Raw genomic sequence first — 24463 nt, 5'->3', positions numbered from 1 at the left:
GCCTCAGAAATTGCTCTCTTGCAGACATTGCTAGCTCTTCTATAGGATTGCCTAGAAGCTTCAGAATTATCCCAACGATATTGATTGAAGTAATGATTACACTGGACAATGGCAGAAGCACAAACCAGAGAGGATAATGAGGTTTGCTTTGAAACTGATAATAAGGAATGAACGTATCAATTCTAACAGAAATCCAGTCAGTAACTTCCTTATACATTTAGAGATATGCCAAAAATAGGACGCCATGGAATGTCATATAGGAAGCTGCGGATCCCATTCCAATAAGTCTTCTTGTAGTTAAACGTCATCCTATGTAAGGGATGATCAATTGAAAACTTAACAGAAAAATCAATCTCAACATCAACAACAGCATGATCCGAAGAACACAGTGAAGAAAAAATGAAATAGATGATTCAGGAACAGAAGTGATCAAAAGATCAAATAAAGATGCTGGATGAAGGTCATTATCAGTAAAACGTGTAGGAAAGGTGATAACTTGGGACAAGTCAAGAAAGAGAGAAAAGTTAAAAGAGATTTCACCAGCAAAACCTGTGTGATTAAAGTGGGAAAACCAATCAGAATGGTGAGCATTAAAATCATCGAAGACAAAGACAGAACTTAACAGATGAAGTTGTAATGCTTATCAATAATGTTGAACATATCATCAACAACAGGGAAGTCATCGTCAGAAGAGGAAGAGCATAAAAAGAACAAATAGAAAGTGGGGTTCAGCAAAGACAACCTCAGATAAAAGGACATCTATACAACTGGAAATACGTACAATGAAGAGATCCTTACAAAGAAAAATAGCACGAACATGGAAATGCGTGGAAGAGTCTAAACAGACAAGTGTCAAATAACCCTCCACGTTAAGATCATTGTTATCAATCGAAGAATCTAAATTTGTCTCACAAAGAGCAAGAATGTGAGAATATTTGTGCAAAAGAAAGAACTGAACATCAAAAAGTTTTACTATGTTGTTTGTGGATCTTCAGACTGCATGATAAAATAAATTCATCAACTAATAAATAAAACGGAGATAAAGTTAGAATCAGTTCAAGACAAATAAAGCCGAAAAGAGGTCCCTCTATCAGCATTCAATCCCCTGGATATCAATCAGGCTAACTAAAAAGAAAAGCTCTTCAGGAGACTAATAGAGAAGGAGGGGTTACTAGGACGATCGACAAAAAGCCTAATTTAAACTAGTTATGTGGCTAACCAGAAACTGGTGTTTTATCATAACGCCATCACACTCACACAAAGGCTAAAAATGACCTTTCCCTAGCAAGCAAAATATAACATTGGCATTTCAGAAGATTCAGTGTCAAGAACGACCAAGAAATATGTAATACTTTGGGAAAGGGTCATAGAAAAAAGACTGAAAGACTCAGTGTCAAGAACGATTAGGAACTACATAATACAGATGAAGAAGGTCAGAGAAAATAAAACAAGAAATACTGTGTCAAGAACGAACGGGAACAATATAAGATTTTTTTTAATGATTTTCAAGTAGCCTAAAATTTTTGACCAGGAATATATATATATATATATATATATATATATATATATATATATATATATATATATATATATGCATATATATATATATATATATCATCGTATAACGATTAAATCACTGTCTGACTGACGTAAAGAGCATTTAAAATTAAGATGTTTAATTTCAACGTTATTTCACCCGATTAATGGTAGCCGAATGGATACGGTCTTTGCTAATCGAGCCAGAGATGTCTCGTGTTGCCGAGTTCGAGTCACTGAAGATTCCTGAAAGGATGAAACACTAGTGTCTGTAGGTATTTAATTATTATAGTAAAAAAATAATTATATATATATATATATATATATATATATATATATATATATATATATATTAATCGTGGCCGAAAGAACAACAAATAACCTCAAAGTGTACTCGCATTTAAAAGTATTAATCTATTTAATGAAGTAAAATTGTGGATTTTGTTATCGATAGCTTTCATTCCAGAAAATCAATATTTGATTCCGGTTCATCAGTTTTTGTGCAAAGTTTTACGTGTTCTTGACAATAAAATGTTAATTTTATTTAATTCGCTTGAGCAATTATTTTATCCGATCGAGGTATTTTCCCAAATTACGGCATTTTACAAAAAAAGGGGGGGTATTTAACTCTGTACTCGTTAGTAAAGAGTTACTTCCCTTTGTTCGACATTTTGTTTTTACACAAGAAAAGTAAATCTGTATTTATCAATAGACAGTATTTGTTTGTTTGGTCTACTTTTCACTTTATCTTTAAACTGGACGTAAAACCTTCTTTTTTTTTCAGTCAGGTAAATTATTTATGAAAATAAAAATAATCCCGAATAACGCCGACTAATTACGAATAAGAAGAGAGAAAAAATGTGAGATAAAATAAACGTTTGAAAAGTAGTCCGATTTTCCCCCGGTCTTTCTTTCAGTTTCATGTCGCAGAATTCCATGGAGTCGTGGCGTAACGAAAAACGCCAATGGCTGCACGTTGGCAAGATGAACTTCAAACGGTGAAACAATGTCGACAATGTCGACTCTCATGACCCAAGTTGCATCGCGAAACGAGGAAAGTTTTTCATTTAATGATGGCGCATTGGTGTGGCCAAGCATGTCACCGAGAAACAGGAACCAGAATACAACATGCCGACAATATCGTCCTAACGAGAAGCGACGAGGACAAACGCTAAGAACACAGCGAGGGGCCAGTAATGATATCCCTTCAACACGTACGACGTGGGGGTGGCTCCTCTTTTTACTGCAATCTCAGTGGTCGGTCGGTCTTTATCCTTCGCATTTTCCCCGTTTCTGTTACTTAATGAAATCCCGTTTCTATTATCTGTACAATGTTTTTCTCATTTTTCTTCATTTCGTTTACTTGCTCACTTTCCATCTATCTATCTATCTGTCTATCTATTTATCTGATTTCCTTTTTTTCCTTTTCTTTTTTTTATTTAACATTTTCGCATCATTTGTTTACAGTGCGTTATTTTTCTGAGCTTTTGAGATGAGGATTGATCATTTGTATTATTTGTATTACTCTTCTCATCTTGAAAGTTATTTTCACAACTGCTGTAACCTTCTTCGTTAGGTGCATTTTATAGAACTCAGGAATATTTCTGCCGAACTTGAAAATCACAAAGAGAATTAACTTGCAACTGAATTTTACCGACTACGTTAATCACTACGCCATGAGTATTTATTCTTCTGAGAGTTGGTGGTTTAATTCTCAGTGCGGACGACATTAAAAATACAATTAAGAATGTCTTAGAACTTCTACCCGGTCGAGAATGACTAAACGATAGCATGTTATCCCGTAGATTAAATAAAGAGCTCTGTTCCTAATTCCGTGCGCATTCCCAAGTTCAACAGAAAGGTTGGTTGGTTGGTTGGTTCTTTTTGTTTTACGGCATATCAACCCTTTTCAGGTTATTTAATGCCGACTCCAAAGATTTTTTAAATGATTACCTCTTGTAAAGAGTGCCGCCATATTTGAAAAGTTCTAGGCGTCCGTTTATTATTAAAAGATAAATTTTGAAATAATCGAATTGTCAGCTCTCAGCCAATAAAAATTGGCGGAATTTGAGAAGGAGAATTTATTATTTTTTAATTTGGAAATGGAAAGATTATGGTATGTCTATGAGTTTGTGATCCAGTTACGAAGAGTGTAATCACAATATCTGTAGACTGTGTATATTTCCTCCCGGTCTTGACTGGGGCGGTAGGAGGACTTGATATTTAGAGGGAAAATGGGAACTACTTCCTCTATAGATGCTGCAATTGTGGTAGTATTGTTCCTATGATGAAATGCAAGATTTTATTTTAACGACTAAATGTGTCTAAAATGTTCTAAAGTTACATAAGATAGTGGATAATTGTCGAGACATAATAAATTTTTATGTGGCATCTGCTGTTGCAAATATACGGTACTTTGGTCCAGAGAGGAATTTCTGTAATTAAAATATTATATGTGGAGATGGAGATGAAATCATTTTTCTTTTATATTCATGAAATTTTTCTCTTTTTTTTCTTCATTTCGTTTGCTTTTTCCCCTCCCCATCCTCCTCCCGTTCTCTCTCTCTCTCTCTCTCTCTCTCTCTCTCTCTCTCTCTCTATCTATCTATCTATCTATCTATCTATCTATCTATTTATTTAACAATCTATCTACCTGATTTTCTATTTCTTTTTTTATTATTATTATTTAACATTTTGCAACATTTGCTTTTATGGAAATCACTTGAGACAAGGCATGAATTCACTTGATGTACGGACCTAACAAAAACGAAAGCTGATCATTGCAAAGACATGAGATACCTATTGACCTTAATCTTGAAAAGACCAAGGTTGTAGGTAGAAGGAAAACAGTGCGCAGGAAGAGAGTTCCACAACCTTGCAGTCATTGGAAAGAAGCTACTGAAATAGGAAGCTGTATTACTATGAGGTATTAAAACAGTGAATTGATGCAGACCACTAGACCAACGAGTCAAACAAGCTGGAACAAAAGAAGCAGAGAATAGATTAGGCAATTCTGACGAATACATGCCGTGATAGTATTTGTAGAAAATGCTGAGACTAGCAACACTACGTCTGTGAGACAACAGTACTCCATCCATGATATGATAGTAAACTTGAATATCGTTATCTATTTTTATAGATTTTCAATAACATTGCTTTATTTTCTTTTCTTTAACCTCTTTTATATTTGTCTTAGTCTGACTGCTTGTTTGTCCGTAGCAATTTTTTCTCAGAAACTACGGGGCAGCTCTGGTTGAGGTTTTGTATGAACATTTATAAGTTGCAGTGAACTAGATATTATGCATATTATTCGATGCACAATTAGAATTAATAGGAATTAGTTACCACACTACCACATATACTCGAGAATCTTTGCTCGAAAACTACTGAGCCGATTTAGCGTAAATTCTGTACGGACTTTTGCTATAAGGTGCATCGAACTAAGTATTATAGTGTCCGTTTGGTGCAGAGTTAGAAATTAATGGGGATTAACGGGCTAGTATTTAATGCAAAAATGAGCACATATTTAACCATCAATTTAGCATAAAGCACTGATTCTAAGTAAACGGGCTATAACTTTTCCTCCATTTTTTACGCCCTAAAAAGTCTAGTGTCTGTATAATTCTGCATTTTATATTTTATTTCGTCCGCCGTTCACTTTGGCATTTATTCGTCCGTTTTTTACGTTCTCTCTTTCTTTCTATCACGAGTCGAGCCTATTCAGTAAAGCAATCTCTTTGGTGTCTATATTTCTAATACTTTAGTTTCGTATCTTTTTATTTTTTTTTTTTTTCGTCTTTTGCTTTTTCTTATTAAGTGTCTAGCTTTCTTCGACCTCGCCCGTTTCCTTCTTTTTTCGTTGATTCCCTATTCACAAGTTTCGAGAAGATATGCGCGTCATTTGTGTTTTACTAAACCTGAAAAGTTACTGATGAGATCATTCCTGCGATTTTAGACTTTTCTCTGCTTAGACGTGACATGAATGCAGATATCTTATGATAAAACTTTACTTACAAAAGGGACAAATATTGCCGTCGTCCGCGCTGTTCAATAGTGTATATAAACATCTATATATCTTTAAAAGTGAGTATGTGTGTGAGCAAACTTTTCAACCTATATACTCAACGAATTTTTATCTACAGACTTGAAATTTGGTATATAAGGTATTCAGACATGTGGAAGACTTTTTAATTAGTTTTTATCCGGAAAATGGTTGCTAAGGGGGTCAAAATTGAATTTTAGAATGTAGGGGGGGGCATCAGTTTTTTTATCTGTGTGTCAGCTGTTTCACGAGTGTGCACGCATGTGAATCGTTCACGTAACAGATTCCTTATGTTAAGAATAAGTAGGTTTGAAAACACTGTTTAAAGATCATATAAAGCTGGCGTAATGGCTACCGTACTTGACTCACTGTCTTTAGGTTTTGGCATTGATCTCGGCTCGAGATTTTTTTTTTTTTTTTTTTTTTTTTTACTTACAAGAAGTGAACTGTTTAGAGAAAAAACATAATATTTGCATGCAAATGTCTCAGTTTGTGTATTAATTAAAATATAATATTTATGCGTATTAGATGACCGAGAAACGCCAGGCAGACTGGTAAGATTTATATATCTATAAAAGTGAAAGTGTCTGTCTGTGTGTGTATCTGTGTGTTTGTGTGTGTACATTCCCTACGCAATAACTCTGTCAATTTTTAGTCTATATACCCGAAATTGGATATACAGGGTACTGAGATTTGGGAAAATCGATGTGATCGGTTGACAGCCAGAAATTTGGCGACTAAGGGGTCAAAGTTCAACGATTTGACCTTTGAGAACTCTACCAAATTCCTCCGACAATTTTGGGTCTAAACACTTGAAATTTTAGATATAGGTTCATTGGACATGAATCTAACTTAATAAATTGAATTGAGCCCAAAATAATAAATGGCAAGGGGTCAAAATAGGGGTCAAAGTTTTTAAAAATGACCACTTCGTTTTTTTGTTTTGTTTTTTTGCTCAACATACATCTCCAAATACCCGGGCAACGCCGGGCACCCATGCTAGTATATATATAAAATTAAAAATGCGTGTGAGAACAAGTCTCAACCTATATACTCAACGAAGTTTTATCTACACTTGAAATTTGGTATATAGAGTATTCAGAAAACTTTCTAATCTGACAAAAAAATCCGACAAAAAGGGGGATTCCTAAGTCAAAATTGAGAAATTGGCACTTGGAGGTCATCAGATTTTTATCTGTTTAACTGTTTCACGAGGTTTGAAAGCACTTTTTGAAGATCGTGGTGAGCTAGTCTAATGATAAGGGCTATGACAACAACATATTCTTTTAATTGTTTTAACTCTCGAGTATATATCCGACACAATTAGACACAATTAATCAACCGAGAACCACATCAGTCTACATAAAATCATATAAGATATCAATGGATATATACTCGAGAATCAAAACAAGGAATAGAATATGCTGTTGTCATGGCCCTAGTAATGATTGTCGTACTTGACTCACTGTCTTTAGTTTTTGGTTTCGATCTCACACGCTAGTATCTTTTTTACTTACAAGAAGTGAACTGTTTAGAAAAAGCATAAGACTCGCATGCATATGTCTCAGTTAATTTTCGTTTTATTTTTTTTTTTTTACTTCATTTTTTTAAAAGGAATTTAACGTTAGGTTAAATACCGGGTAATGTCGGGTATATATATATATATATATATATATATATATATATATATATATATATATATATATATATATATATATATATATAAAGCTGAATGTGTGTGTGTGTGGTCACGAATAGGCTCCTATATGGTTGACTATTTTAATAAACTGATTACATATAATGATAGAAGGTGTATCGAGGATCAAGGATGGGTATATTTGATCTGGCAGAACAGTGGTTCATAAAAATTGTGGGGCCTGCGTTCGCGCCTGGCCCACAAAGTATGTAAATAAAAAATGAAAAAAAAACGTTTACAAGTGTTTTTGATATAGATGTACAAAAGAATACTTTGATAAGTATGTTTCAACTTAAATAGGAATGGTATAATAAAATTGTGGGGTCTGCGTTCGCGCCTGTACTCCATGGAAATATGGCACAAACTTTAACAAAAACTTTTCATATCTATTTCCGTAAGTATACTTTGATAATTATGTTTAAGTTTGAAGAAATATGGTATAATAAAATTATTGGGTTTTCTTTCCCGCCTGACCTCCATAGAATGTAAATATGTCACAAAGTTTAACAAGGTTTTTTAAAAGGGGGTGAGGGTTCACAATAACACCTTAACTTTAATCTTAATTCACGTTAGCTTTTATTTATTTTTTTGAGTTGAATCATATTGTGTCGAATAAATTCACCTTATAAATTCACGTTCTTATTAAAGTGAAAGCCAAAAGAAAAAGACGGAACTTTAGACAATTCTCGACACAAATGTTGCATAACTCTGTTTTTTTTTCTTCTCCACTTGCACGTGGCACTCTTTCGAAAATAGATAAATAGATAAAAAATAATAACGTTACTTGTTATCGTGTCAAAAGAAGGAAACATCCTGCTCACGTGATTACGTGTCTTTTTAAAAACATTTACATAACCTTTTTATTCTTATTTATATATCTGTTTAAGTTTTTTTGTCAGTGTGTTAGAAGGAATTCAGTTGATTACAACCTTTTCTGCGTGTTCTTTACATTACAATAGTACAACCCTAAATAGGACGGCGCAATACTACACCGTTCAATACTGTGAAACTGAAACGAAACCGTTCTGTTTAAAAAGGGCGCCGTTTTCTTCTTATTCATATTTATATCGATTTTTTGCTTTAAAAAACTAAAGTAATTACGTGTTTACTTTTTAAATATCCCATTTTGCTGTTTCGGATTATTTTACTAAAGTAAGTAAAGCTTCATTATTTTCCAAAAGTGTTTTTGTTTCTTTGTTTTCCGATATTTCGTCGATATTATTTAGTAAGATTGTTTAGCAGAAAAGCCAACAAACGACTACCCGAAAAAATAAATATACAAGAAATAAATGTTACCATAGTCAATAAAAGTTCAGTTTATGTTTTTTTTTGTTTTGAAATAGTTTTTAATGCTCTTTACTTGAAATAATTTCGGCGAACCGAAATTAAAACGAAATTTGAGGTGATAACTACTTAAATGAATTTTTATATACACTACACATGCCATAATCGAATATTCCTCAAGCACAAAATAACGGAAAACATTAAAATATGTTTATAAATATTCCTTACGTTGACGGAACTCTCTTAAATTGTTAACACAGAATGCTCAGGTGCCCCTCCTTCAAATTGAAAACGGGGCTCTCCATTTCAAATTCGCTGCCATTTTGATTTTTTTTAAACCGGTTCGTGAATTAAAAAATAAATTACAAAAGACTTAAAAAATACAAACCAATGAACTTTTCTACCATAAAAGTAACTTTTATTGACTATGGTAACATTTATTTCTAGTATATTTATATAATTATATATATAGCATTTTCTCTTTGTAAGGAAACATAATTTGTTGATCACTCTTGGCTACGAATGGAAACAAAGTTGATATAAAAAATATATATTTCCGCGAAAATTATCTTTACTTTCATCATATTTTGCTTAGGGTAAAATTTTTGAGTATCAAAACCTATCTCTTTACAACCCCCTCCTTTTCATAATCTATCATACTTTCATCAATCACAGTCCATTTTCTGTAGGCTGTTTTTGAACCCAGTCAACAACGGGTACTTCTGCTAGTATATATACAGGGTGTCCACAAAGTTTGGCTACATTATGTAGCCAGACTTTGTGGAAGCATCCTGTAGATTATGTAGCCGGACTTTGTGGGCTCCCTGTATATATATATATATATATATATATATATATATATATATATATATATATATATATATATACGTGTGTGTGTGTGTGTGTGTGTGTGTGTGTGTGTGTGTGTGTGTGTGTGTGTGTGTAAAGGGTGCCCAAAAAGTCTGGCTACATAATCTACAGGATATAATATATATATATATATATATATATATATATATATATATATATATATATATATATATATAAAGGGGAACGTCGGTCTGTGTCTGGTCACGAATAGGCTCCTATATGGTTGACTATTATAGAAAACTGATCACATATAATGATAGAAGATGTATCGAGACACAGGAATGGGTATGTTTGATCTGGCATAATGATGATTCATTAAAATTGTGGGGTTTGCGTATGCGCCTGGTCCACAAAGTATGGAAAACAAAATTTTAAATGTGAAAAAAAAACGTTTACAAGTGTTTTTGATATAGACGTACATAATAATACTTTGATAAGTATGTTTTAACTTAAATGTGGATGGTATAATAAAATTATGGGGTGTTCATTCGCACTTGACCTCCATAGAATGGAAATATGTCACAAAGTTTAACAAGGTTTTTTTAATATAGATACACAGAATATTGTGATGTGTTTCAGTGTGAAAAGGTATGGTATAATAAATTATGGGGTTTATCTATTTTATTTTTACTTTTATCATATTTTGCTTTGGTTTTTATACCCCCAAATTCGAAGCTATCTCTTTACAACCCTTATTTTTCATAACCTCTCATATTTTCACAAATCAGAGTCCATTTTCTGTAGGCTGTTTTTGGACGCAGTCAACGACGGGTACTTTTGCTAGTATATATATATATATATATATATATATATATATATATATATATGTGTGTGTGTGTGTGTGTGTGTGTGTGTGTGTGTGTGTGTGTGTGTACGTATATATATATAATATATATAATATATATTACATATATAATATATATAATATATATATATAATATATATAATATATAATATATATGTATATATATATAACATAATAAATATAATATATATAATATATAATATATATATATATATAATATATATATAATATATATATAATATGATTAGTTTTTTTGGAAAAAGAATTCCAGCAGAGTGCTCAATTAAAAGGATAATCCAAATTGTAAGAGCGTATTTATATTTTGTGTACAGAAAGTTGTTAGTTGAGACAGATCATTGGTACCGTCGGTTTCAAGCCCGATAATAAGGCCCATTTAAGGTATCCTTATCAAGCTCTCACGAATATTGGCTGAAGAGAGCTTGATAAGGATACCTTAAACGGACTTATTATCGGGCTTGAAACCGACGGTACCAATGATCTGTCTCAACTAACAACTTTCGGTACACAAAATATATAATATATATAATATATATATATAATATGTATATAATATATATAATATATATATTATATATATAATATATATTATATATATATATATTATAATATATTTGTTATGTATATAATGGAAATCTATAAAAACGAATACGAAAAATATAAAAGCTTATAATTTTTCTTTATTCGTTTTCTATTGGTTACGTGCAGGAATACCAAATAATATGAAAAAATTAAAAAACTTTTTTTTACAAGTACATATTTTCGACTGAACCTTCAGTCTTCTTCAGTGTAGTGAAGTGATGAGCATACACGGGGAAATGGGAAAGGAAAAGGAAGGCGGAGGAGTATAGCCAATGAGGAGATGCCACGTCAGTTTTACATATTTTTACATATAAGTACGCACATACACACATGCACACAGTACATATACACATATAAAAGAAAAATTAAACAGTAGATAAAAAATGAAGAAACGCGCCTTTAACTGTCCAATATTTTGAATTCCAACGATATTATTTATTCCAAGAGAGAACAAGAATTCAAAGGATATAAGATGTTATGAGACGCTATGAATTCATTTGTAAATCAACGGCTATTTCTCGTTCGAAAATAGAATGGAGACGTCGTTTCTAAATTCAACTGTTTTAAGAAAGAAACGAAACGCTCCTTTTTTATTTATTTACGAGGGGCGTGCATAAAGTAATGACCCTGACCCACTTCCCATAGAAGTAGAGCAACGAAACTTGGCACAATTATTAGTCTCTCTCTATATAGGAACCACCCAGAGTTATGCATTTCTCCCATCGTTTGATGTAGCTCTGGAGGCCGTTTTGTAGAACACGCCAGGTTGATCCTCCAACCACGACGTGACTTCGGAAATCAAGGCTGCATCATCTGAGAAACGCCTCCCTTTCAAAAACAACTTCATGGCTGGGAAGAGGTGAAAGTCAGAGGGCACAAGGTCAGGAGAGTAGGGAGGATGTGGTAGTATTTCATAACCACACGCCCGTGCTCGTGCTTCTGATCTGGCGAAATGCGAGTTGTGGACTGGAGCGTTGTCCTGCAAGAGGAGGGTACCTTTGCTGATCTTCCCCCGCCTCTTGATTTTGATAGCTTCCCTTAATTTTCTCAAAAACCAAGCATAACCCCATCTTCCAACGTAGACCCCTACTACCAGGTCTCCCTCTCCAACATCAGGGGTTTACGTTCCGACCTTCCAGAGGTTGAAACCCAATTACAGGAGACGAAACCGAACATATTATTTCTAAGCGACACTGGAATAGTGCCGACCACTTCCGTAGATGAGTTCATAATTAACGGATACTCTAACTTAACAGCTAAATCTGACCCCCAAGATCGCCATGGGCATGGAATATATACCTACATTAAAGATGGCTTCCCGTGTGGTAGGGATATCTCTAGAGAAGATCCTAATTTACCCTATATGTGCTTCCGGGTTGCACTTGCTAACACCATTGCATTTATATTTGCCCTCTATTGGCCCCACAACAGCGGAGTTACTATCTTTAAGAGCATATCTGAGAAAATAGACCACATCCTGTCTGCACATCCCTCGGCTAAAATCCACATCTGTGGTGACTTCAACGTCCATAACGTGGAATGGCTGACCCATTCAAATAAGACAGACGATGAGGGGTGGTTTTGTCATGATTTTGCCATTGCTTATGACCTCACTCAGATTGTTCGCGAACCCACCCGTGTGCCCGATACACCCGGTCAATATGCAAGCCTCCTAGCCCTTTTTCTCTCAACTTCCCCTGAGCTATGTTCATGTTCCGTTCATTCTCCTCTAGGATCCTCCGACCACTCCGTCGTATCAGTTAAGATAAAAACGAAATGTAATAATTCCCCAGACGTACCCCTCCACCGTACTGTATACCGATACTCTATGGCTGACTGGGAGAGCTTCCGTATATTCATATCTTATTTACCTCTGCACTCCATGTTTAAAAAGGGTGTGTCCTCTATAGTATCAGATCTGACCGAATGGTTAATTGTAGGCATAGACCAATTCATACCATCTAAAAATTTCCAACAAAAACCTAACAGCCAGCCATGGTTCTCTCCAGAATGTGCTGCTGCCATTGTGCACAGAAATCACTTTTTCCATAGCTACCAACGTAATAGATGCACTGAGACTAAAGCTGCTTTCAGGACTGCCAGCAACCACTGTAAAAGAGTAATAAAAAATGCAAGAGAGCTATATGCCCAGTCTGTTAAATCCAAGGTAGCTGATCAGCGGCTTGGTTCCCACCAGTTTTGGCAAATAACAAATAGGATCCTGAACAGAAGTGTGCGTTCTATCCCAACCATTATCAATGGACCAGAGGTCATCTCGTCAGCATCAGACAAGGCCAAACTATTTGCAAAGAACTTTGCAGCTAATTCTACCCTATGCGACCAAGGCCATCAACTCCCCATATTTCCTCCTATAACACAGAACACTCAAGGTAACATACAAATATCCGTGCATGAAGTCGCCAAGCTAATCAAGAACCTTGATTCCAGTAAAGCAACTGGCCCTGACGGCATCCCAATTATAGTGTTAAAAAAGCTTCAACCAGAACTTGCTCCCATACTTACGAAACTGTTTAAGCGCTGCCTTAAGGAGAAGTGCTTTCCGACTCCCTGGAAGACCTCATCAGTTTGCCCTGTATTTAAGAATTCAGGTGATAAGTCATCTCCCTCTTAGTAAAGACCAATAAGTCTCCTGTGTGTTATGAGTAAGTTGCTGGAATCCATATTAAATAGAGAAATAATCAACCACCTCAGCCGAAACAACCTTTTTAGTGACACACAATATGGTTTCCGCTCTGCAAGATCTACCGCAGATGTGTTGACGGTTATATCTCACAGGATTAGTGAATCTCTTGACAAAGGCTTCCTTTCTAGGGCAATTGCTCTTGACATATCAAAGGCCTTCGACAAGGTGTGGCATAAAGGCCTACTTCACAAGATTTCCAGCTACGGTATAACTGGAAATGTTTTCTCAATCATTAAATCATTTCTCTCCGATAGGCTCATAAGAGTAGTGGTCGATGGACAAAAATCAGAGGCCTGTAGTATTAATGTTGGAGTCCCTCAGGGGTCAATCCTGGGGCCAACTCTCTTCCTGATGTACATCAATGACCTCCCTAAACACATACTTAAATCATTCGTTGACATCTATGCTGATGACACAACCATCTACGGCAACACATCAAAGGCTGTAAATGACAAAGTTCTCTCGGATTCTCTCTCCTCTGATCTCGAGCGCGTGGTTCAGTGGGGGAAGACGTGGCTGGTTACCTTTAATGCATCTAAAACCAAACTCCTATCCTTACATCATCAACGCTCTGATCCCCATCTGGCATCAATTGGGATGGATGGCTCTCGTCTAGGAGAAGCCCCGTGTTTTGACAAGCTTCTGGATTTGACCTTTACTCCTGATCTGAAATGGAACACGTACATCAAGTCTGTTGCCAAGGTCGCTGGAAAGATGGTGGGATCGTTCGACCGCTTCAGAAGATATCTCACTACTGATGCAATTCTCTATCTATATAAAAGCCAAGTACGTCCAATGATGGAATACTGTTGCCATATCTGGGCAGGAGCTGCTAAAAACAGCCTATTCTGCCTTGACAGAGTACAAAATAGACTTCGAGGCTTAGTAGGGGATGCCCTTTTCTCTACCCTTCAACCTCTCTCTCACAGAAGAGACGTTGCGAACCTATCCTTGTTTTATCGTTATTTCCATGGCAGGTCTCGCCAATCTTTCACGAAAAACACCCGTCTAGCTGAATCCACTGTCAAAAATTTCCCCCACTCTTTATCTGTGCCTAAATCAAAACGTGGATTCCATGAACAAAGCTTCTGTCTTAGAACTGCACGCCTGTGGAACTCTGTTCCGTCTGTCTGCTTCCCACCTGACTACAACTTGGATGGCTTCAAGTCCAACTTTAACAAATTCCTAATGAACCGCCCCCTTAAGTAAACACTTCATCAAATCTCAACACAAACGTAATGTACTTGCAATAACCCTTATCCCTGAGTGGCTTCCGGGCCTTGATAAGTGGTGACCACTGTGTAAAAAAATAAAATAAAATAATAGGCCCCTGTAATTGTGGTACCCTTTGCCAGGAAATCTGTCATCACTACTCCGTCCTGGTCCCAGAAGACTGTGAGCATGACCTTGCCAGTGGAGGGCTGCACCCTTGCTTTCTTTGGAGGTGATGAGTCCAAGTGCTTCCACTGCATTGACTGGGCTTTGGTCTCTGGATCATAGTAATGGACCCAGGTGTCATCCTGTGCAATCAGTCTTTTGAAAAACTTTTACTCATCTTCTTGGCACATCTCCAAATTCATCCCCGAGCACTCGACGCGTTCTCGCTTCTGAGATGGTGTGAGCAACCTGGGAATCCATCTGGCGGACACCTTATGCATATGCAAATGGTCATGAATGATAGTTTCCACAGACCCTGTACAAATGTTGACATCTTGGGCTATTTGGCGAATAGTAATGCGCCTATCTTCCAAAATCGCAGCCTCAACTTGACGGGCAGATGCCTCATCAAAGGCAGAATGAGTGGGGCGACCAAGTCTGGGAGCTGTTTGCACAGACTTCCGGTCATGTTTGAATTCACGATGCCAGCGTTTTACAAGGTCATATGATGGGGCATTATCACCATAAGTTTCTTTCATTTCATCAAAAGTCTCCTGTGATGTGCGTCCTTTCAAATACAAAAACCGGATCACTGCTCGACATTCAACAGGCTCCATTTCACACCTGACTCAGTTCAAACACCTGTAAAACAGAAACCACAGAGCTGTAATTTGCCACATAACCCGTAAAGATATAACTCATTGCACATGCAAATTTCAGCTAGATCAGACAACTGGAAGTGGGTCAGGGGGATTACTTATTGCACGCCCCTCGTATATACTAGTATAGGTACCCGGCGTTGCCTGGGTTGACATGAAGTTCTGTTTTGAACACACCTGCTATACTAATCATTTTTATCATGGGTCACGTGGATACCCCTACAACAATTCCAAAAATAAAAGAACCGATGAAAACATGTTAATGTAATCGCCACAAAAAAGAAGTATGTGATACTCTCTCCACTAGATATTTCGGCACAAGGGATACAAAAAGAAACTATTCTCCGGATATTGAGCACTGGAAAGAAAACTCGTCCCCCCCTCAAAAATAAATGATTAAAAATAAATCATTACAACACTTTGTTTCAATAAAATAGCAGTGAATCCCCTTGGGCTGTGCGATCGCAAAAAATAAAATAAATAGCCAAAACCCCTAAACAAAAATGAAGATACTACCAAAAATTAATTCCAAAAACAACTGAATTAAATTTTTCGTCATTTTATGTTTCTAATGTAATCCTCCTCCGCCCCCCCCCAAATATAATTTGTCATATTTCGTTTTGTTTATGAAATTTTTAGGTGAAAGTACAGAGTGGTCTCATAAAAAGTAATTAAATTTATCGTTATTTTATGTTTCAAATGTAATTCCCGCCCCCTCCAAAAAAAAAACAAAATAAAAACAAATTGTATTTGTCATGTTTCGCCCCTCCCACCCGTTCGCCAAACTTGAAAAAGTGCTACAGGTGACATGTCTCGTTGAACGCTTGGTGACCAAAAAGTAGGTGTTCATTTTACGTTAAATATATATGGAAAAGTGATCTCTCACACTCAAATATTAATTTTCTTTTTTTTCAAAATTTCTTTCATATTATTTATAAAGGCTGTTGAAAAGTATTATGCCAAAAAAAGTAGGTTTTCATTTTTTTTTCTTAAGGGTTAAACGACGCTGGGTCACGTCGTAAAAATTTACATTTTTTCTATTAGAAAGTTAAGTTTGTAATTGATGAGATTAACGTGAAAAAATAAAAAAGTGTAAATTGTGGTATTTAGAGGGGGGCAGTAGATCTTTATTTTTTAGGTGTAAAACGACGCTTGGTCACATTGTAAAAATTTACCGATTTCTGTATAGCCGTTTAAAGAATAATAAAAACAAGCAAATTAAATCTTTTAAGTTTTTCGTAAGTGCCTTTTTTTTTGTTTGAATATTGAAAAAAAACAGTAAAAGCCAAACATTTTTCTATCTACTCGTAATTATTTTTTCAAGCTAGAAATTTATTGAGATTGCAAAATTTTATTTGGTGATAGTTTTTTTGTTCATGTTTCGAAGAGCAAATAACTCTAAAAGAAAAGATTTTTTTTTAAATCGATGTTGGAATAATTCCAAATAAATTTAATTAAATATGTTATCAATATAATTATTGTTTAAAATTTATTAAATAACAATTTTAAATATAACACTTATAACAATTCTCTCGCTAGAAACATTAAACTAATTTAATAACATCGACTTTTCTTAATGTAATATACAAATGAGATGGCCTCTTAATTGTATATAGTTTTCAAGTATCATACTAAATATTGAAATAAATGAGAGAGTAAAGTAGGGAAACTTTTGTATATATTAATCAAATTGTGGACAAACAATCAAACATACAGACAGGAATACGAACTTATCTATATATCTATAAAAGTGAACGCGTCTGTGTGTCTGTGTACATTTCCCTATGCAATAACTCTGTCAATTTTAGTCTACAGACTCGAAATTTAATATACGGGGTATTGAGACTTGGAAAAATCGATGTGATTGGTTTTCGGTCAGAAATTTGGCTGTTAAGGGGTCAAAGTTCAACAATTTGACCTTTAAGAACTCTACCAAACTCCTCCGACAATTTTGGGTCTAACACTTGAAATTTTAGATATAGGTTCCTTGGACATGGATCTAACTTAATACCTTGATTTGAGCACAAAACAATAAATGTTAAGGGGTAATAATAGGAGTCAAATTAAAAAAAAATTGACCGTTTTTTTGTTTTGTTTTTTTTGCTGAGCATACATCTTCAAACACCCGGGCAACGCTGGGCTGAAATTCTAGTATATATATAGATTAACATTACGTACACATACATATACAAATACTCACATGTCCGGATTGTATCCTAATCGATCATGTCTCTGATAGTATAGATGCAGCACTCTTCTTAGATAATAACGCCCAAATACATGTGTTTGGTGACTTTAATGTCCACCATAAAAATTGGCTCAGTTTCTCAGGTTACACAGATGCAGTTGGACACTCTATTCATAGTTTCTTTATAGCCCATTCCCTCATAGTAATGTTTCCAACCCGCCTCCAAGATAGTGATCACCTGCAAGCTTTACTTCCAGACCTATTCTTTACCACCGATTCTTGCCCACGATTCACTCGGAAATGCAGACCACCCAGTGGTATCAGTAGACATCGCACTTAAATCTCAACTCCAATATGAGGAGTCATTGTTCAAAACGATAAGGTACTACAAATGGGCTGATTGGGAAGCCATCAGAGAACATATCAGAGATGCCTCATGGACCAATATCTTCTCTCTCCCTGCTGAACGGTGTTCCAATGAGACAACTGAATGGTGAAAAGTGGGCATTGAAGCACATGTCCCCGCACGAAAGTATTATAGTAAACCCCACCCGCCCCCGTGGTTCACTACAGATTGTGCAGTTGCTATTGCACAAAGACACCATGCACTCCGCCCATTTGTATGTCATAAGTCAGATGAAAATAGGACAACATTAATAGATGCTAGGAGTCATTCGAAGAGTGAAATAATGACAGCCAAAAGAAAGCATGCTGAAATAACCAGAGAACGCATAGAATCGTAAATGACAGGAACTCATGATTGCTGGAAAATCTATAATAGTGTAGTGAATAAAGGGCAATCAGTAATTTCAACAACCAGAAGATTGCATGCATGGCAACAGAAAAGGTGGAACTGCTTGCTCGGCGATTCGCCTCCAACTCCACCCTAGAGCCAACAAACAACTCCCTCCCAAATTTCCCTCTGCGGACGAAAGCCACAATTGATGATCTGAAAATCAACCCTTCTCATGCCCGCAATATCATAAAAAACTTAGACACCTCAAAGGCGTGTGGGCCTGATCTCATTCCTGCTATACTTATAATTAACAAATGCTCAGCTGAGCTAGCCCTGTACTTTCCAAACTCTACAACAAATGCCTTGCTGAATCCTGCTTCTCTAATAGCTGGAAAATGACTTATGTGGTACAAGAATTCTGGCGAAAGGTCTGATCCTCTCAATTTTCGCCCTATCAGTCTCCTCTCCATCTTTGCTAAAATCTTTAAGACGCTAATCAATCAAGCACCAACCAACCACCTTGCAAAAGCTAATCTTTTTTCTGACAAACAATACGGATTTAGGCAATGTTGTTCTACTACAGATATTTTAAGAGTTATCTTTAAACGCATTTACCATGCACTGGACAAAGCAGGCGAAGCCAGGGCTGTAATCCTCGATATAGCCAAGGTTGTTGCCAAAGTCTGGCATGAAGGGCTGCTAATAAAAATCAAATCATGTGGTATAACTGGACGAATACTAAATATAATTAGATTCTTCTTAAACAACAGGACCATCCAGGTTGTCATTGATGGACGTCCATCCAAGCAGCATAACATTAATGTGGGAGTGCTTCAGGGGTCAATCCTTTGACTTCTATTCTTCTTCAATGACCTCCCCGATAATATTGTGTCTGGGATAGGTATATTTACTGATGATACAACGCTCTATGACATGAATGAGGGAAGAACGGATGTACACAAATCCAAGACAATGGTTGAATCCTTATAAAATGACCTCCATGGAACGGGGCTGTAAATGGATGGTAACATTTAATGCTAATAAAACAAAGCTGATATCCTTTAACAATTGCAAGAAGTCTCTTCAACCACTAATATTCATGGCAAATAACTTCCTACCTGAGAATTCTTCCTTCAAACTCCTCGGCTTAACATTTACAGGAAATATGAATTAAAACAAATACATTGAGGACATTGTGAAGGCTGCTGCAAGGAAGGTGGGTCCCCTCTATCGTGCTAGAAAACTATTCACACCTGAGAGTATCCTGTACCTCTACAAGGCCACCATTCGCCCATGCATGGAGTATTGTTGTCACATCTGAGCTGGTGCATCTACCACTAGCCTCTCCCTTTTGGATAGGCTCCAAAAAAGGGAAAGAACTCACAGACACACAGATGCACTGACAGATTCGATCAGTCGACGGTCTTGGGCATTGATCCCTGCGGATTCTGAGGGATCCGCCTTACTTAAATCTTCATTTTTCGGAACCAACTAGCCAGGCCTCCGTGAGGCGGTTACTCCATTGGGAGCAGGATTTACACTCTGCCAGCTGCCTTCGGCTGTTACAGCTGTCAATACCGTTTTTTACTCGGTATGGGAGAGCAACATATCTGGTGAACCATTAACAGGTAGATAAGCATCATAACGGGTCTAAGACCGCCGCCTGATTCTTACCTAAAGGAGGTGGTGCAACCATAAAGTGTCTGTTGTTAGTATTGGCAACATCACCATTCTTTTTATAAAACAGGATGGGAATCTTATTTGGGTTTCGAATACTATATTATTTGGAATATTTAGTCAGGGTTTACTTATAAGTATGGCTGTGACAACGGCATATTCTTTTCATTGTTTTGTCTCTTCAGTATATATCCGTTAATGTCCTATATGTTTTTATATAGACTTGATGTGGTTCTCGGTTAATTGACTGTGTCTTACTGTGTCGGATATATACTTGAGTGTCAAAAAAATGAAAAGAATATTTTGTTGCCACAGCCCTACTTATAAGGGAAGTATTCTCATGCCAGGTTGTCCTAACAAATCCCTGTATTCATGAGTCGCATCTTCCGCTTGGTGCGGATTTCGAACCCACGTGATTTATTTTTCGTCATTCCATCCGATCCAGGGCAAGTTGGTCGATAGACTTCCAACTTTTGGGAGATGTCCAATCAAAAACATTTTCTCTCCACCTTCTCCTTGACTTTTCTCTGCTTCTTTTGCCTTCTAACATGCCCTCAAAGCATAATTTTGACAGACCAGTGATTGATCGTTTGACATGGCCAAAACGTTTAAGGGTTTTACTTTTGATTTTATCAAATAGAGTGGGTAGGGAAGTAGTTTGACGGAGGGTAGATATTTTGATTTTTCGATCAGGCGATGTCTCGTAAACGCATTACGTAATTTTTAAACACCTCAATCCAATTGGCTAGTTGTTTAGTCAATGTAGATATAATCAAGGCCATATAAAACTACTGGGAGGCCATAAATTAAATAAACTTTTATTTTAACAGTTGTTTGCCCCCGTTTTGATTTTAGAATGGTGCTATGTTTTTGGAAAGCCGCACAACCCAGCCCGATTCTGTGATTCAATGCCGTCTCGTGATCACTTGAGAAAGTCAGTTTATGCCTTAAATGAATGAATTGGGTTACCTGTTTGATGGGTTCACTGTGAATAGCCATGTACGGATAGACCAAATACGCTCAAGGATAGCGTCTGGTCGGCATTCAGTTTGTACATACGCGCTGTTTAATAATTAATTAATTCGAAAGGAAAAATGATGAAATGTGCCTTTATTTACTGTATATTGAAATCATTGCAAGTAAAGTTTGTATTACGTGGTGCAAAACGTAGCCTTTCTATATATCCAATAGAAGTGGGGTCTAATGTTCAGACGGAACAGGAAATGTGCTTTAGCGCATGTGCAATAACTCTTACGGGCCTTACATTTTTAGTGTGTGTTTCCATTCTCTATTCTGTTTTAGTACATTCCCTCAAAAAAATGTAATTACATGTTACATTGATCAAATTCCTGTGTCCCTGATTGGTCAGAAAGGTCGTGGTTTGTGTTATCCTTATTACGTCCGCGAATGTTTCGTTTTCTTGCAGTTTCTTTCTATATTTTCCATATAAATAAAACAGTAGATGTATGCATATGTGTGTTTAACCAATAATCTCTTAAACTAAGTGTCACGTAACACTGAAGTTGACAAGAAAAGATGGTTTATAACGAGTAAAATCTTTGTTTGGATAGATGAATAACGCGTATAAAAGTCGGCAAATTGAAATACAAAATGTTCATTTCAACTTGCCGAGATTTTTAATTGCTTTTGCACATGCGCAAATTCATTCATTAGATAAAAGTCGTTTAATTTTAAAATCTTTTTTCTCTATCTGTTGGATTAGCTCAAACAGTGGGGAACGAAGCTGGAGTGCTAAATGTTTTGGTTTCGATTCTAGCTGATGGCATCCAAGTCATTTTTTTTAAACTTTTGAAATCAATATTATATATATATAACATTCAATAAAGAATTGACTCTGTAATAATAAATACGAAATCTGAATGAATTAAAAATATATTTAAGCGTATTTTATGACCGGCAAGGTCGTCCGACCTCTGCTATTGATGAAAATATACTTTTAATGGTATTTTTAAGCTGTAAATTATGTCTATATACTCTCTATCTCTACTATTATATGAAAGGAATTTTGTCTGCGTGTTTGTGAGTTCGTTTCCTATAGACTCAAAAACAGCTGGGTCGATTTTTATGAAATTTCACATGAAGGTACTTTATGTGCCTGCCAGCGTTCTTAGATAGGTCTTGTATCAGAATGTCTTTGATAAATAATCCAATGAAAGAACAAACAAGCGATTTTAGACACCAAATTAACACCTTACACAGCCTAACATCACAGGTGCATTTGAGAAGTTTTATTACCACACAAGCCGAAAGGCCCGACATATAAAATCTGCAGTAGGTTCTTTGATATGACAGGGGCTCGTTCGAAATGAATGTTTCTCTTTAGAGCACAAGTGAACACGATACTTGACTTTTGTATTTTAAACTTTAATTCAAGCCACTATTCATGATTTTTTATAAAATCAACAGCAGGTTTTCTGCAATGTAGATTACTATGCATCGTAAACTAAGTCATTGCGATGAGGCAAGTGAGTTTTCTCCTGGTGCACCGCGATGGGTACCCAACTAGAGTCGGCAATCAATTCATTTGATTGAAAACTGGGCAATTTCACCGATTTCAATGACAATAAAAACATGGAAGTGTGAAACATTCGTTGATCATCATTCAATTCCGGGCAACGTCGGGTCTCCCTGTTAATATATATATATATATATATATATATATATATATGTGTGTGTGTGCGTGTGTGTGTGTGCGTGTGTGTGTGCGTGTGGTAAGTTTTGAAGATATAGGTGGCAATTAAGCTACATAGAATTTTCTGCTTGAGGATTCGTCGAGGTATTACATGGACTCGATGTTGCTTTGTGTCTTTATTATATAAATATATATCCATCGTACTGTGTTTTGCTAGTCTACCAATCAGATTCTTTGTTATTCGTACACCCATTTATCGTAGCCAATGGGAATCACTTAACTTCTAATTCACCTGGTTCGCCTAGATCTACCCACGTATCGAGCACTTTCGAAGTAAATACTGAAAATAAATGCATAAAATTTTACATAAATTAATGAAATATATGTGTGTGTGTTTGTCTGTGTGTATTTGTTTGTGTGCGTGTGTGTAATGAGAGATAAAATGACAGATGCAGAGACAGAATGATAAACAGATATATATATATATATATTTATATATATATATATATATATATATATATATATATATATAATCTTTTACATACATCCATGCACGCATTTATTCAATTGGGACCTAGATCGGTACTGATTTGATCCTTACAAACTTTCTCGTCATTTGCTTTGTGTATCTTCTTATTTTTTGTTGCTTTATTTGTCTTGTTTTTTTCGATCTCTAATAAAAAAGAAGCTTCCGCCATCTTGCACCAACACAAATACACCCGTTGGGATTTCCCTTCATTTTTCTATCACGCTTCCATTTCCTCAATCAATTTCAATCATTCTTTCAGTTTTAGTTTCTTTTATTTTTTCTTTCATTTTCTTTATCCATTGATTTCTTTCATTTTGTGTGTGTGTGTTTTTACTGCTTTTTTTTCTTCCTTTTTCTTTTCTCTGGAAAAAAAGATTGACCCCTTTCCCCCCCTTTCGGTTTGTTTATTTCTCGTTTGTATTTTAAATTTCTTTAAAGTGATCTCCTTTTTTTTCTACCTCTTCTAATTTTTTTTTTTTTTTCAACACATTTTGTTTTAATTCTTTCATCTGTTTTCTGTTCTTTGGTCCACTTCGCTTGTTTTCTAATAGTTTTCTGCTTCCTCTTAGTGCGTTGCATATTCTTCCGTTCTCTCTTTCTTTCTCTCTCTCTCTCTCTCTCTCTTTCTTTCTCTCTCTCTCTTTCTCTCTCTCTCTCTCTCTCTCTATCTATCTATCTCTTTCTCTCTCTCTCTCTTTCTCTCGCTTTCTCACTTACAAATACGCACACACATATACACACTCTCTCAGCCTCTTTCTTTGTTTCTCTGTCTCTGTCTGTCTGTCTGTCTGTCTGTCTGTCTGTCTGTCTGTCTGTCTGTCTCTCTCTCTCTCTCTCTCTCTCTCTCTCTCTATGTATATATATATATATGTGTGTGTGTGTGTGTGTGTTTATTTATATGTATATCACACGTACAAATTCATTCTCTCTTGTTTTCTCTCTTTCACTATATTTCTCTTTCCCCTCGCTCTCTCTCTCTCTCTCTCTCTCACTGTTTCTCATTCCCACTTCCCCACTTCTCTTCCTCTCATACACCATCCCACATTCTATCTCCTCACTATTTCTTACACTCTATCTTTCTCAATCATTACTACAACTATTCCCCCT

Source organism: Euprymna scolopes, chromosome 1 (assembly GCF_053919585.1).
Source record: "Euprymna scolopes isolate OS-2025 chromosome 1, ASM5391958v1, whole genome shotgun sequence".
NCBI classification, from domain to species: Eukaryota; Metazoa; Mollusca; class Cephalopoda; order Sepiida; family Sepiolidae; genus Euprymna; species Euprymna scolopes.
Note: the sequence above shows the minus strand (reverse complement) of the source record.